Genomic DNA, 15,818 nt, shown 5'->3' on the forward strand with positions numbered 1-15,818 from the left:
CCTATCAGCTGTCTGTGGTGCACGAGAGGTACCATCTATAAGCACGGGAGGAACCGGCCGACCACTCTCTACATCATAAAAAATATACCCCAACGCCTTATCCAGGGGTGCACCTAAGAATGCATAACTCAAGTGATCTGGTAGTGGGTTGAGCTCAAGTGTGGGAGCATTTTCAATAGACGGCTCGAGACGTTCCTGAGAAATTTTCATCTCTTCTAACCGAAGAGAATCGAATGGCATATCCAACTTCCACTTCCACGGAGGAGCATTCAAAACTTGTAGTTGCTCTGCTCATTTTTCCTTTTCAATAAATGATTCCCCTATTAAGGATCTTTCTAAGGTATCCGACTTTGGTAATTTCTCAAGCTCCGAATTCACGATAGAGTCGACCCACTCTACTTTAAAGCACTCCTCTTTAGCTGTGAGTAAATTTATTGCCTTAAACACATTAAAAGTGACCGTTTGATCGTGAACCTTCATCGTAAGCTCTCATTTTTGCACATCGATCATAGCTCGGCCTGTAGCCAAGAATGGTCTCCCCAAGATAATGGGAATCTTCTTATCCTCCACAAAGTCAAGAATTACAAAGTCATCAGGAAAGATAAGTTTGTCCACCTTGACCACCACATCCTCCATAATGCCTCGTGGATACGTAATAGAACGATCGGCCAACTGCAAGGACATATATGTCAGCTTCGAATCAGGTAGACCAAGCTTTTTGAAGATAGACAAGGGCATCAGATTGATGCTAGCTCCCAAATCACATAAACACTTGCCGAACGACAAGTTTCCGATGGTGCAAGGAATAGTAAAGTTTCCAGGATCTTTAAGCTTCGGAGGCAACTTCTGTTACAGCACAGCACTGCATTCCTCCATTAGAGCAACGGTATCTAAGTCATCGAGCTTCACTTTTCGAAAGAGAATACCTTTCATAAACCTCGTATAGCTAGGCATCTGTTCAAGAGCTTCAGCGAAAGGTATGTTGATATGAAGTTTCTTGAACACCTCCAGAAACTTCTCAAACTGCTTATCCAGCTTTTTCTTCTGCAGCCTCTTAGGAAAAGGAGGTGGAGGATAGATCTGTTTCTCCCCTGTATTACCCTCAGGAGGAGTGTGCTCAACAGTAGTCTTCCTTGGTTCCACTTCTGCTTCCTTCTGCACATCTTCCTCAGCTAAAACTTCCGATCCTGGAACTTGAGTAGGGCTTGCAACCTTCCCAGACTTCAATGTAATTGCCTTAACCTGCTCTTCGACTTCCCTCTTGCCTGGAACTTCTTTATCAATAGAAAGCGTTCCTGATAGTCGATTCAATAAGGCGTTAGCAATTTGTCCTATCTGGTTCTCCAGAGTCTTGATAGAAACAGCCTGGCTTTGGCATATAAGAGCCTGGTTTTTGTACATAAGCCTCAACTCCTCCAATTCAGATTTTTCATTTGAAGATTGACCTGCATCATGAGTTTGTTATTGAAGTTGGAGTTGTTGTCTTGGTGCAAATTGTTGTTGAAAACCAAGAGGATTGAATTGCTTGTTTCCAAACTGCTGGAATGGTTGTTGCATCATATTCTGATTGTTGCTCCAGCTGAAGTTAGGATGATTCCAGTTGTCAGGATGATAAGTGTCTAGAACTGGTTGCTGCGGTCTCTGAAAGTTGCTCACAAACTGAGCTGATTCACTAGATATAGCGCATTACTCCGTCGCATGCGAACTTGCACATAGCTCACAAACACTGGTTATTTAATTAACACCATAGTTAGCCAAAGAATCGATCTTCATAGACAACTCCTTTAGTTGAGTAGTGATAGCCGTAGCTGTATCCACTTGAAGAACTCCTGCTACCTTGCCATGTGGCAATCTCTGAGTTAGATACTGATATTCATTAGCAGTCATCAGTTCAATTAGATCATAAGCTTCCTCATAGCTCTTTGCCCATAATGGTCCACCTGATGCTGCATCGAGCATGGGTCTTGATTGTGCTCCCAAACCATTATAAAAGCAAATGATGATCATCCAATCAGGCATTCCATGATGAGGACACTTCCTAAGCATCTCCTTGTAGCGCTCCCAAGATTCACACAAAGATTCTCCCGTTTTCTGCGTAAATTGAGTAAGAGCATTCCTGATTGCATCTGTCTTTGCCATATGGAAGAATTTTGTGAGAAACTTCTGAACAAGATCTTCCCAAGTAGTAATTGAACCAGCTGGTAGAGAGTGTAACCAGCTCTTAGCCTTGTCCCTCAGAGAGAATGGGAATAGTCTCAGCTTCACAGCATCTTCAGAACCACCGTTGAACTTGAAGGTATCGCAGGTCTCAATAAAATCCCTAATATGCATATTGGGATCTTCCGTTGAAGAACCCCCAAACTGGATTGAATTCTACACCCATTGAATTATGTCAGGCTTGATCTCAAAGGTATTAGCTGTGATAGTTGGCCTGACAATGCTAGATTGAATGTCATTGATCTTGGGTTTAGAAAAATCCATCAAGGCTTTCGTTCGTGCTGCTAGATCTCCCATTGTAATGAGTACCTGAAACACAAAGAAATAAACTGTAAAAGTAAAAGAGTCTGAGTCAGTGAACTTTAACGACCACTGATGACAAGCACATAAACTAAAAATTAACACCGAGTCCCCGGCAGCGGCACCAAAAACTTGTTAGGGCGAAAACACGCGCTAAAATTCACGCAAGTATACGCGTTCACAAGTAGTATAAGATATAAATCAAATTTGTTCCCACATAGACTGGTTTAGGTTAAGTTCAATTTATACACCTATGCAACAATGTATGGTTATCGCTCAATGCTAAGACAAATAACAAATTGGGTTTTGATTAAACTAAGAGATTATACTAAATAGAATTAACTAAGAGAATTGAGGTTGAATTACTTATATGAGAAAAACATGGGATTTAACTTCATTAGATACTTCATTCAATAGCCTTTTTGTTCTTAACCTTAGCATGTAATGGTTATGACACTAATCGGATAACACGAAACTAGTAAACGCCAACTTTTGTTATACGAATACCCTACTACCAAGCATCCACAAAAGAGATAGAAGTGGAATAGACACCAATTATGCTTAGTCCTTATATGTCTAAAAGAATTAAAAACATAACAGTTTAATGCGCAAGTTATCTATCGTGATTACATAGGGCAAGTAAGATGGGTAAAATTACCTACGAAACATGCATAACAATAACACATGAACCTATGCTAGCATGGCAAGTTCCAAACCTCTATATTCACTGTCGCTTCAATAAAGATTAACACGCTATCTTATATGTTAGCTACGCACATAAGACGAACAAGCACAACCAATACTAGGTTATCATACAATCACCACACACTAAGGTATCGAAACAAATTAACTAAAGAAATCCATAATTAAATCTGCTAGAACCCCACGATAACGATTAGTTGTTAATCGAACTCATCGTCACCATGGGTTCTAATAAAAGCATGATAATAAACAATATAAGAGTGCTAGGGTTCAAAGACAAATCAAAAACAAGCATCCAAGTATCAACTATATTGAAGAAAATAAGAGTCTTCTTCTCTGTAACCTTCTCGTGCTCGCTAGGTCTTCTTATTGCTCTCCCAGACCTCCTTCTTGTTAAAAACGGCTTTTATGGGTATATATAGGCTCCAGGATGACCAGGACTCTCAAAATCTTCAATTTTGACTAAAATCAGGATTCTGGGGCAGAAACCGGGGCGGCGCGGCCGCGTTGATGGTGGGGCGGCCGCGCTGTTTTGGCAGAAAGTCAGCGCGGGCGCGCTGGTTTCTGGGGCGGCCGCGCCTGACTTTTGTACTTTTCTGATGATTCTTCTTTTGGCCATAACTTGAGTTCTACTCGTCAGAATTAGGCGATTCAACTGCCCACGCGAAGCTAACGAGATTATCTACAACTTGAGAATAGAATATTCTTCCAATTCTGATCTATTTTCAGTATATTTCTTTGAAAAGCTCCTTTCTTCATTTAACTAATGCCTGAAATATAATAACACAAAAACACATCAAAAATACCAATAACTTGAGTCCTAAACACCAACTTAAGCCTGTAATGAAGTATTTCAAGTAGATATAAAATCCACTTATCACAGGGCAAGCAAGAAAGTGAAGCTTGTGACTCTCAAATCCAAGATCCTAACCAAATCTCAACCCACAGTCAACAAGGAAGATCTCTTATACATCTGTGACATCAATGAGTTCTCTGAAATAAACCTCTACTTGGAAGAATTGGAAGAAGTAAGAGGGATTGATGCCTACAGACATCTTCCTGAAAGGCTAGTATTCAAGTATAAGGGAGGGAAAGAGATCACATGGCCACTTTACAGGATTCTTCAAGAAAGTCAATCTGTACTGATAAAGGTCTATTCATCCTTCAAGAAGAACTTTGGATTTAATATGACTGCAAGGAGGATAGTCCTAAATAAAATAGAGGAGCTAAGGAGCAATAGAGCCAAAGATGCACTTCCGAAAACTCTATCTATTCCCTTTACAGGAAAGAGAGTGCATTTGAGGCCTTATTGGCTGATGGAATTCATGGATGGTAAGGGAATTCATGGATGATATGGGAGTTATAAGATTCTTCAGACTGGATGACCAACTGAGTATATCTAGCAATGAGACTTTTTTGGAAATGCAAGAATTGTTAGATTTATCTGAACCTGATGAACTTGAATTCCACAGACAACTCCAAAGTCAGATAGAAGAGTACAATAGGAGGCTTGAGAAGAAATCCAGACAATCAAGGAAATAAAATTATCTGCTCAGGCTAGAGGAGCACCTTGACAATGATTGTGAGTAACTTCTTTGTATACTTTGCTTTGTTCAATTTTCAATAAATTTTGTAGCACTTATCAGTTTCATCTACTATTTTTCAATTTGTATTGTTAGGGTGCTTTGTTATCATCAAGTTTCTCTTAATTTATGGTTACAATTCCAGTAGACATAAATTGGGGGAGATTGTTAGGAATATGTTATGAACTTGATGACAAATTAAACAAAACACCTTAGTAGATTTAACTTTTGTAGCACTCGATGGACGATCAAATATAGTCCCGACGGATTATTTAATATAGTCCCGACGGATGACAATTTGACATCCACCGGGTGAGTAGCTTATGTAATAATAAGTTTTATAGCACATTTCTGCAAACAACTTTGTGTAGATTCTGTAGGAGTATATGAGTCATGTTGACTACTAGTGGATATGTAGAATAGGTTGATTAATTGTAAATATAAGATGTCTTGTAATTATGTATAAGTAAAATGGAGTCAAGTGACAAATAACTACCCGACGGATGATCAACAAGCTACCCGACGGATGACAAGCATGTACTCGATGGATGATCAAATTTAAATATCTGTTGACAGTGACAACACAGTCACATGCATCGAGTGTTTGCAAAAGGAATGTGGCAGCCTGTTAAGCAGGGATTTGAGAACAACGAAGCATTACCATTTACATGCAATTGTGAAGATATTCAAAGATGCTAGAATAGAGTAGTGAAGCAGCGTAGAGTTAGACTAGATATGTTTTGTTTTATTATCTTATCTTATTGTCATGTAAACTTGGTGATATATAAACCAAGTGTAGCTAGTGGAACATTCAACTAAGCAAACACATTTTCAAAGAGAGATAGAAAAAGCTGTACTTGTCAAGAATTTCTCTGTAGTTTGTTTGTTCTACTTGTAAGCAGCTGTGAGCTATTTAAGCTTCACAGGGTTCTCATTCGATATATATATATATATATATATATATATATATATATATATATATATATATATATATATATATCTGGTGGATACTTTCAAATCCACCAAAAAGTTTTAGAAGCCTGTGTTTTTATTACTTTGTGTTTTGATTTATATAACTACTTCATTCCGCAATCTGCAAATCAAACACTTATATATTTGTCGAGTTAGAGCTGTTTTAAAATCTTGAAAAAGTAGCCAGAATTACATTCAACCCCCCCCCCTTCTGTAATTCTTGTTGTATTGTTAGGGAATAACAGAGACATTTCGAGATCTCCAGTTTGTTCTATAAAGAAGTGACATCTCGATAAGTATAATGACTTATCAAGATCTCTGAGTTCTCTATAGATATATTTGACTTGTCGAGGTCTCTTAATCTTTGCATGTGAAATGACTTGTCGATATGTCTGAGTTCTCTACATGTAGAAATGACTTGTGGATATCTCTGAGATCTCTATATACATTTTGACTTATCGATATCTCTGAGATCTCTATATGAGAAATTGACTTGTCGATATCTCCAATTATTCGCATCTTCATTTTGACATGTTAATATCTCTGAGTTCTCTACATGCAGAAATGATTTGTCGATATCTCCGATTCTTTACATCTTCATTTGACTTGTCGATATCTCCGGGACTTCTCTATAAGCCATTTTGGAGTTCTCGATAAGCTATTCTGAACTTCTCGATATAACTTGATATGTGACTTGTCGATATCTTGACTTAGAACATTTTTCATAGAACAGTTTTATTCAACTCCAAGCTTCTACACTTTTCTCTGACGCATGATCATGGCTTAATCTTCTTCCAGAGTTTATTCCTTAGCTTGAATCTGTTCACATAAAAATAATCCAGTCTAATCTTCTAACCTTTTTACAAAATCAAGAAATACAACACATAATACAAAATTGATTATCAAACAACTAAATCTCAGGGTTGTCAATGTGACTTAGTCTTGTTATTTGTAATATCCGGAAAAATTATGTGAATATTTTGTGATAATTAAATAAATATGATGTGTTTATATAAGTTCAAATTGATCATTGCTATGTTATGACATGTTATAATGGTTATATGTGGCCCCGCAAGGACCATAAATTTTTTCGATTCATTGTTATGTGTTTAAAATGTATTTATATGAATCAATCCACAATCTAGACGCGTGTTTACTAGCGTCTTTATCGAGGTACTCGTTTTATCTTGTTTTATGTGCATTTGAATGTATTTTATATGTTTTCAAGGTTTTCTGTTAATTTAGGTAATATTTCGGTTTTTAAAAAAATTAACGGACCGGTACCCCACCGGGACGTCAAAACCCACAAAATTCATATTTTGATTTTAATAAAATCATACACATTTCAAATACCCATTATTTTTCCATTTTTGAATTATTCATAATTTTTGGGGAATTTTGGCATAAATTTTATATTTAATCGATTTAAAAATTATTCCCCATAATTATTATTTTAGGGCCTAATTATTTTAATTAAGGGATAAAAACACCCTTAAATGATTTTTGGGTATTAAATTTTCAGATAATATAAATAGCCTAACTAATTATTTAATTTCATTTTATTTTTATCGAAAACAAAAATTGAAGAACAATTTTGAGGGTGAAAATTTATTTTTAAACTTTGATTGATGTTTTTGGGAGATTCAGGGATCCGTTTGGGAAGCTCTTGTAACCAAATCAATCCTCTCAACGAGACCTTTCTTTTGATATCGATTTCAGCATCTGAGGTTAAGTAATTGCAAAAATCGATTTTTATGTTCTTGACCTTGAAATCGAATTTTGATTTTGAGTAATTATTGGTTGGTTTTGATGTTATATATAGCTTTACGATGATTTGTAGAGTCGATTTATATGTTTATATCAATTGTTTGATTCCCGGAATGTCAAAGTCGAGTTCCTTATTTTTTTAGTTTTTGATTTCGAAATTTCATGTTATATAGAGATTGTTGGTTGATTTTGAACCTGTAATTAGTTTGTACGTAGTTAGAGTTTCAAATTGATATGTTGAACAGTTAATTTGGTTTAGAATTAAGCGATTTCGATTTTCCGATTTGTTCATCGGAGAACTCGAGTTTTTTGGTCGAAATCCGTATTCAATCGGTTGTTTGACGTTTCTGTTGAGCGTTTAAAGATGCTGGCAACATTAGGAACAAATTAGGACCAAAATCGAGGTTAACCGGAGTCGTTTGGGGTAGAAACAGAGTTCGCCGGATTCCGGTGAAGTCGCCGGTTTCTCGGTTAACCCAGATTTCGGTCGACATTCAATCAGAGTTCTAGGTAACCTGGTTGAATTCCCCAACCCGACCCGTCTGTTTTAATTAGAGCTGGCAATTCGTGTCGTTCGTATATTTTCGTGTTGTGTACTTTCGTATTTTGTGTAGTGAAGGGCAAACAAATATCCGACCCGTTTAACATTCGTGTACTTAAGGGTAAACATATATCTGTAACTCATCGTTTCATGTTCGTTTCGTGTATAAAAATAAATTAATTTATTAATTAATATAAAAAAATATTATATAATTTGATATAATTATATATATATATATATTAAATATATATACATATAATGGTATTTTTTGGATATATTTTTATAAATATACATGAATTTTATGTATATATACATATAATATTATAGTAATATGTATATTTATATAAATGAATATACAAATATTTAAAAATTTATTATTTCGTGTACTTTCGTATGATGTTGTGTATCCAAGGGTAAACACATATCCGTACCCGTTCAGATTTCGTGTTCTTTCATGTCGTATATTTTCGTGTTCGTGTACCAAAAAGATGAACACTTATCCATTTATATCGTGTCGTTCTCTTGTTGTTTTATCGTATCGTATACCAAATTGCCAACTCTAGTTTTACTTAAAACCCGGTTTCAATCTTTAACAACCCTAAATCCCAATTCCAAATCTGTTTCCGTTTATTTTATTTATTTCAAAATTCAATTTCTATTTTCTAAAAATCATTTTTTTCAATTTCAAAAATTACTTAGTTATTATTTTTAAATTCTAAAAATTATTTAAATAGTTATTAAGAGTCCCAAAAATTATTTTCATTTATTATTTTCAAAAATTAAAATTTGATTTAATTATTTATAATTTGTTTAAGTAATTATTTATTAATTTAATTAATTGATTAATTTATTTAATAAATTAATTTTTCTTTATAAATTGTTAAATAAAGTATAATTATTTATAATTAATTCAAATAAATCCTAAAAATTACTTTTGAGGTTTTAAAATATATTTAGGTATTTAAAAATCAATTAGTATTATTATTAATTGATTTATTCCTATTTATTCTTATTTTATTCGTAATAAATAAACCGTTCATCCGTTTAATATGAAACGAACGTGTATAGACTTAGAAAAATATCCCGCTTTCATTAAAAATACTGTTGAGACTTAATTTCTTTTGTATTGAAAGGTCGTTTGATTCGCAAGTCATTCTGAGTCGGTAGCTGATTGATAAATACTATTATTGACCCGATTTCAATTCTAAATGCACCGACTCCTATCTTTTGACGGTCTGATTCATATGTTACATGAAATATATGATTACGTGTTATGTGATATGCATGCTATCTGTTTATAGTTTTAAAATGTCACGATTAGTTATAAACGATCGGGTAGTAGACGTCAAGACGTATAGTTACGTTGATTGAGTTTGGTTATGTTAATTGAGATAGTCTGTAATAACTCGAATTTTTAAGACCTTATAAAATGTTTAATGAATAGTAACCCTGACAGACGGGAAAAACTTTTGAGCCCACACTATGTAGTGCATGAGAAAATGAGTTTCGGAATTGATATTACGACTATACGTACCAAATGAGTGTATGTAAACGCTATTAGTTTTCGAAGAAAGCGAACTTTGAAAAACGACCGTATTTACGACTTATCGAGGATTACATGAATCACAATATAATTACGAGATTAAAATCCTACAAATTTATATTCAAGTAAGATAAATAAAAATATAAGGAATAAATACGAAAGGAATTACATTGGAACTATTTACGAGCAAGTATTACGGAGAACGTTTAAGTAACCGAGCGAACGCGTAAACGATTAAATAAACGTAACGCACTAACTAAACCATGGTAAGGAAGTAACCATGGTTACTTCATCAAATAGTGAGCTAACCATAGGATGACCAAGCTAGCTAGCAAAATAGTGTGCTAAGGAAGCTAACCTTGTAGTTTAGCTTGTAAGCTAGCAAGCTACAAAGATATGTCCATGGATTTGGAAACAAGGAATAAACCTAGAATGCTATACTAGGAAGAATAAAATCAAGTTGCAAGATATCAAGTCACCTTCCAAGAAGCTACATATCCAAAACATCCAAGAGAAGCAACCAAGTAGTATAAATACCCCCATCCCCATTTGTTCCATTCGGCCCCAAGGAAGAAAAAGGAAGAATTGGAATTCAAAACTCCAAGTTCAAGCTCTTGTAAAATCACCCAATTAATTCCTAAGCCTCCTAGCAACTAAACTAAGGTAAGAAAATTCGTTCACCTCTTTTTATCAAGGTTTGATGGGTGGAATAAATTCAAGAAACTCGCTAGTGAATAGTATGAATAGTAACCTCTCTTTGGTTTCTTTATTTCAATGGTGATTTTAGGTTCTAAAAATCATACCAAGCACTTCCAAGCCTCCACCATCCTCAAGAACACATCTCAAGCTTTCAATAAAGGTAAAAATCATTGGCCCATCTTTATTTAAGGTTCATTTTTAAGATCCATTTAGTATGTGGTAGTAAACCTAGCTTACTAAGTAGTATTGATAAAATCTTGATGATTAAGTTAAGTAGATTTAAGATTGGTTGTTGTTGCCTCAATAAAATGATGTTCTTGAGAGGAGTTTGTGTGTTGATGATGATATGATGATTTTTGGTGGTTGTGTTGATAGTTAGGGCGTAAACGAAACCTTGATCGTAAACGTAACTTCGTTAAAACCAACAAACCGTAGCTTTAAGTTTCTGCAGAAAGTTCCGAAGTTTTAAACTGTATATTCTTGAAAAATAACCTTTGTTTAGGATATACAATGTTATAAGGATCGTTTAGGCGCTTGAATCGCTTGATTTCGATTTACGGATCAAAAGTTATGGTCGTTTTAGTAAAAGTGATTTACGCGACAAAAACTGCTACGAATTACGAACTTTGAAAATATAAAGGACAGACTTAAAGTATTCATAAATCATGAAATTTTTACAGAGAGTAACATATTTAGTTTCCTAACTTCTATAAAAATTTCAAGTGAAAATAATGATTTCTCAATTTTACAAAAATGTCGGAGCCGAGACCGCGCGAGTAGAAGCCAAGAGAATCCATAAGCGGAGCCGACAACGATAATGAGAATGAACCCAAGATACTTAGGAAAATGAAGTAACCATAATGTGATTATGACTTAAAAGAAATGTTAAGGATGGTATGAGTTGAGAGGGTGCATAATGAGTAGCGCATGAGTGCGAGTTACCGTAAATTAGAACGGAACCTAACGAAATGAAATGTGTTTATGGTTATAGATTTCCGAGCGGAACCTAGAGCATCCTCCCCCTCGAGATACCCAGACAAGTTTACAAACCCAACTCCATTTTTACTGTTGTGTTGTGAAAAGATTGTTTTACTATCATCGCATAAATACCATGTTTGCCATGATACGTAGTTGTTGAATTTCGCATAATGTAGCGATGTTGTGCGATAAGTATATATCGTGAAATGTTATTTCGCTTTAAGCGTGACGTATTATATAAGACCGAGAATCGGTCGGGATTTAAGACAAAACCCGGGAATCATACCGGAGATATTATAGGACGGTTATAAGTCCATAGTAGTATGTTTTAAAGGGACTCATCGTCCACTTACGAAACATTAAAACACCTCGAACTTTTATTAAATCGATTTTCCAACGATCATATTCCCTCAACTATATTTTATTGTTTGGATAATAAATACTATATATGTAATATCCGGGATATATCGTGTAATAATTTTTGCTATTATATAATTATTATGTGTGTTCAGTATCTATTCTGTGAGCTAATTGTTAAGTGTTATCTGTACTTGAATATTCAAAAATAATATTAATTGAGTATTTTAATTTTTATATGTCCAAAATAAAATATAGATAATTGTCATATCTTCCTATTATTTTTATGTTGGTTTATGGATTTATAGGAATCATATGAAATTTCTAAAATCTTTTTCCGGGTAATTAAAATCTATTTTATAAAAACGGGAACCAATCGACGTCAACCGTTGTTACGTTTTTGGAAACCGAAACTCTTTCGAGAACTCCTTCCTAACCTAATTGTAATATTCCGAGCATATTCCATGTTTCGACTTTTTCGATCCGGCGTACGGTTTGTCCTGCGCGGGTCCCGGCGCAACATTCTCGATACAATATTCATTTCGGTAAATCAATAAAACCCGTATTTTCGATAAACGGGAGCTTTTTATTAAACTATCCCAATTATCACTTCGTAATACGTGTAACTGTTAGGGCGAAAACACGCACTAATATTCACGCAAGTATACGCGTTCGCAAGTAATATAGAATACTTTCTAGTTCATTCCCTCAGAGACTCAGACTAAATTATTGTCTAATTAAACTCACTCACCAATGTATGATTACTTCTCAATGTTAAGATAATAACACTTAAAATTGTTGATTAAATATTGACTATGATTAACTACTTAATTAACCACTTAACTAACACTTCAAATTATCAATAATAAAACACTCATGAGATCACAACTTCATTATTACTTCCTTCTATAGCCATTGTTATTACCTTTAGCATGCGACAATGATGATATTAATCGAATAACACGAAACTGATAAAAGCCAACTTTCATTGTACTAATACCATTCTACCAAGCATCCACAATTAAGATAGAAGTTGAATAGTCATCAATTATGTTGAGTTCCTATATGTCTACAGAAATTGACAACACAACAATTTAAGCACAAGTTATCCCTTTTGATTACATAGGGCAAATAAAACTGTTAGAGTTACCCACTAATCATGCACAACGTACATGAACCTATGCTAGCATGGCAAGTTCTAAATCTCAAGATCCACCGTCGCTTCACAAGAGATTAACACCTTATCTTATATATTCGCGACGCACATAAGACGAATACGCACAACCAATACTAGATATCATGCAATCATCACACACTAAAGTATTAAACAATTAACAAAAGAATTCCATAATAAATTCGTTGCAACCCCATGATCACGATTAGCCCATAATAGAACTCATCGCCATCATGGGTTCATATGAAATCATGACAAACAAACACAAGAAAATAATAACTACACTAATTATATTAAAACAGAGTACGTCACAAGAGTAAATAAGTCAAAGCAAGAAAACTAGCATCCAATGTTACAACGAAACAAGAATCACAAGAATATATGCTTCCTCTTCGTTGTGGTGTGCTAAATCGGTCTTCTTCCTTATCTCCTTCGCTTCTTGCGTAAAACACAATCTAAAACATAATCTCCTTAATACTCTCTGTGAAAACGTCTCAAATCTACCTATATAATAGTCCCATAAAACTCAGATTACATAGAAGTTGGAAGCCACACAGAAGTAGAAGTCTAAAATAATTCAGCTTTTTCCCCGACCTTGCGCGGCCGCTCAGCATTTCTGCGCGGGCGCGCAGGCTGCTGCGCGGCCGCTCAGCATTGCTGCACGGGCGCGCAGGACCCTACTGGAAAAATTCCAAGCTTGCTCCGTTTCTTCGCCGTAATCTGCCCATTCCTTTCCTCTCGCAATGGTGAACACATGCCAAGGCTTATTCTTGATGATTCCTCCCCCGAAATGCAACTATTACCCTGAAATGCATAAACACTAGAAAAACGCATCAAATACACAAAATACTTGATTTCAAGACACCAATTTAAGCCATTTTAAGACGTTCTAAGTGGTATAAAATGCCAGTTATCACACCCCCAAACTTAAATCGATGCTTGTCCTCAAGCGTCACAGACTCAAAAGCAAATAAAAATATGCATGAATGCAATCTATATGAAAATGCAACGATCCCCCTTACTACAATTAACCAACCCAATTGTCACACCTCAACGAATGCAGTTAGACAACTAAAGATCAATAAACTCGTGCAACCGGACATACAGCCAGAAACGTGGTGTGTGCAAATGCTTAACAGATATGCTTCGGAACTAGACCAATTACTATGACTAGACTATCCTCAAGGCAATCCTATGATTATACAAAGAATAAAAATTCTAGGCACAAAGTGATATACAACACTACAAGAACTCTGGAGCTTACTACGGAATCGTGCTTTTTATTTACAACTCAAATGCTTATTTGACCGTGCAATGAGTGAGGTCCACAAAAGACTTATACAATGGTATCCATGTAACGAGCGTTAGGTTAGCGGATCCCAGACTCTAAAAGCCTTAGGTCACTAGGCACAAAGTCCCCTAAGAACTTAATAACTCGAATACCAAAGAGCCCACTCTTGATCAATTATGCAATTTTTTTTATTTTTTTTTCATAACTTCTGAGCAAGTGCGTTTCGCTCCATCTTACTCAACCCTAGACTACTCGCAACATAAGCGAGCCGGCTACTAGCCATTTGACGCCTAGCCACAACTAGCAACAACTTCCATATTTTTTTTCTCCAAAAATTTTTCTTTTTCATGTTTTTATCACTAAGAACCTATAATCGAATTCTAAGCATAATAAATAGATTGACCTTGAAAACAACCAAATCATAACAACAATCTAGCCCTTACGCATTCTTTAAGACTTAGTGGACTTACAATTGTTTCTAGCATGAATATCAACCTACACAACTTAATATCACTTTAATGCTATCACTACACTCGCATCAATATCACAATTCAGTCGATAAATCATTGCAAAAGGGATCATAGTAAATGCATGAGCTACATGACATTCATAAAAAAAAACTATATGGCATAAATTATGCAACTATATGAACTAAACTATCATGAATATGCAACTAAATGACACACACACAATATTCCTTAACTACCACCCCCAAACCAACAATCTTCACTGTCCTCAGTGAAAGTAGTAGAAAGGAACACAGGGTATACCTACTCGGAGTCATCATCATCATCACCCTCAGTGGGTGGAGTATCAGGCGGCGGGTATGCAGAGTCCTCACCAAAAACTAGCCACTGGATATCAGCTCCAAGGCCTCGAAAAGCAGTCCCTAATGCAAGGGTGAGCTCCTGAGCAAACCTGCTCTGCGTCTCATACATGGCATCCATCCATCGTGAAAGCCTCCTATACTGGGCATCACCCATCCCAGCACCCTCCTGAGCTCTCGAAGAACCAGCCTCACCACGCCCTGGCCTAGCCATAGTAGCACCTCGTGCTGGACGCCCTCCTGGAAGACGATAACCCAGCCCATGCTCCTCAGGCTCACCACCGGTCCACTCCTGCATCCCATTCAGAGTGCCAGAATCTATCGGAGATGCTGGCAACTGCAACTGCTCATGAGCCGGCCAGTTCACTCCCACTGCTCGGCATAGCTTCGTAACCGTGGATGCATAAGGGATGTTCATATGCTTTGATCCCCTCAAAAACTTCAGAATTCCTTGGTAGATAAACTCACCAAGGTCCACATAGTATTCCTCATTCAGAATTCCCCACAACAGCTTTGCTCTCTCAACTGTGACCTCGTGTGCATGTGAAGAAGGCAAAATATTAGCACATATAAATGCATTCCATGCACGGGCATACCTGTTCATGGCGATCGCCGGAAAGTGATGATACTCATTATTGGCTCGACTGCGGTTCTAAACTGTGCCCGGTCGACAGAGAGTCGCACAAATCAAATCCAAGTTAAAATCCTCAGCAGTCTTTTCATTCCAGTTCTCCTCCTCGGGCTTCCTCTCTCGCTGTCCAATCACACGGCGAATCGCCGCAGGATGATAATCAACCGTCAGCCCACGGACTACAGAAAACCCATTCTTTTCAGCCTTCGCGTTCGCGTAGAACTCACGAACAACGCT

The 15,818-nt window shown here is 36.1% G+C and overlaps 1 non-coding gene and 1 pseudogene across 1 annotated transcript; one reads left to right on the forward strand and one right to left on the reverse strand.

The window, feature by feature from the left end:
• Positions 1 to 291: 291 nt before the first annotated feature.
• LOC141673748 (uncharacterized) overlaps positions 292 to 15,818 on the reverse strand; it is a 184,559-nt pseudogene continuing 169,032 nt past the window's right edge.
• On the forward strand, positions 2,018 to 2,124 carry LOC141676077 (small nucleolar RNA R71). The gene has a single exon (XR_012556686.1). It is a non-coding gene; the product is annotated as a small nucleolar RNA R71 (small nucleolar RNA).

Source organism: Apium graveolens, chromosome 7 (assembly GCF_009905375.1).
Source record: "Apium graveolens cultivar Ventura chromosome 7, ASM990537v1, whole genome shotgun sequence".
Classification (NCBI taxonomy): Eukaryota; Viridiplantae; Streptophyta; class Magnoliopsida; order Apiales; family Apiaceae; genus Apium; species Apium graveolens.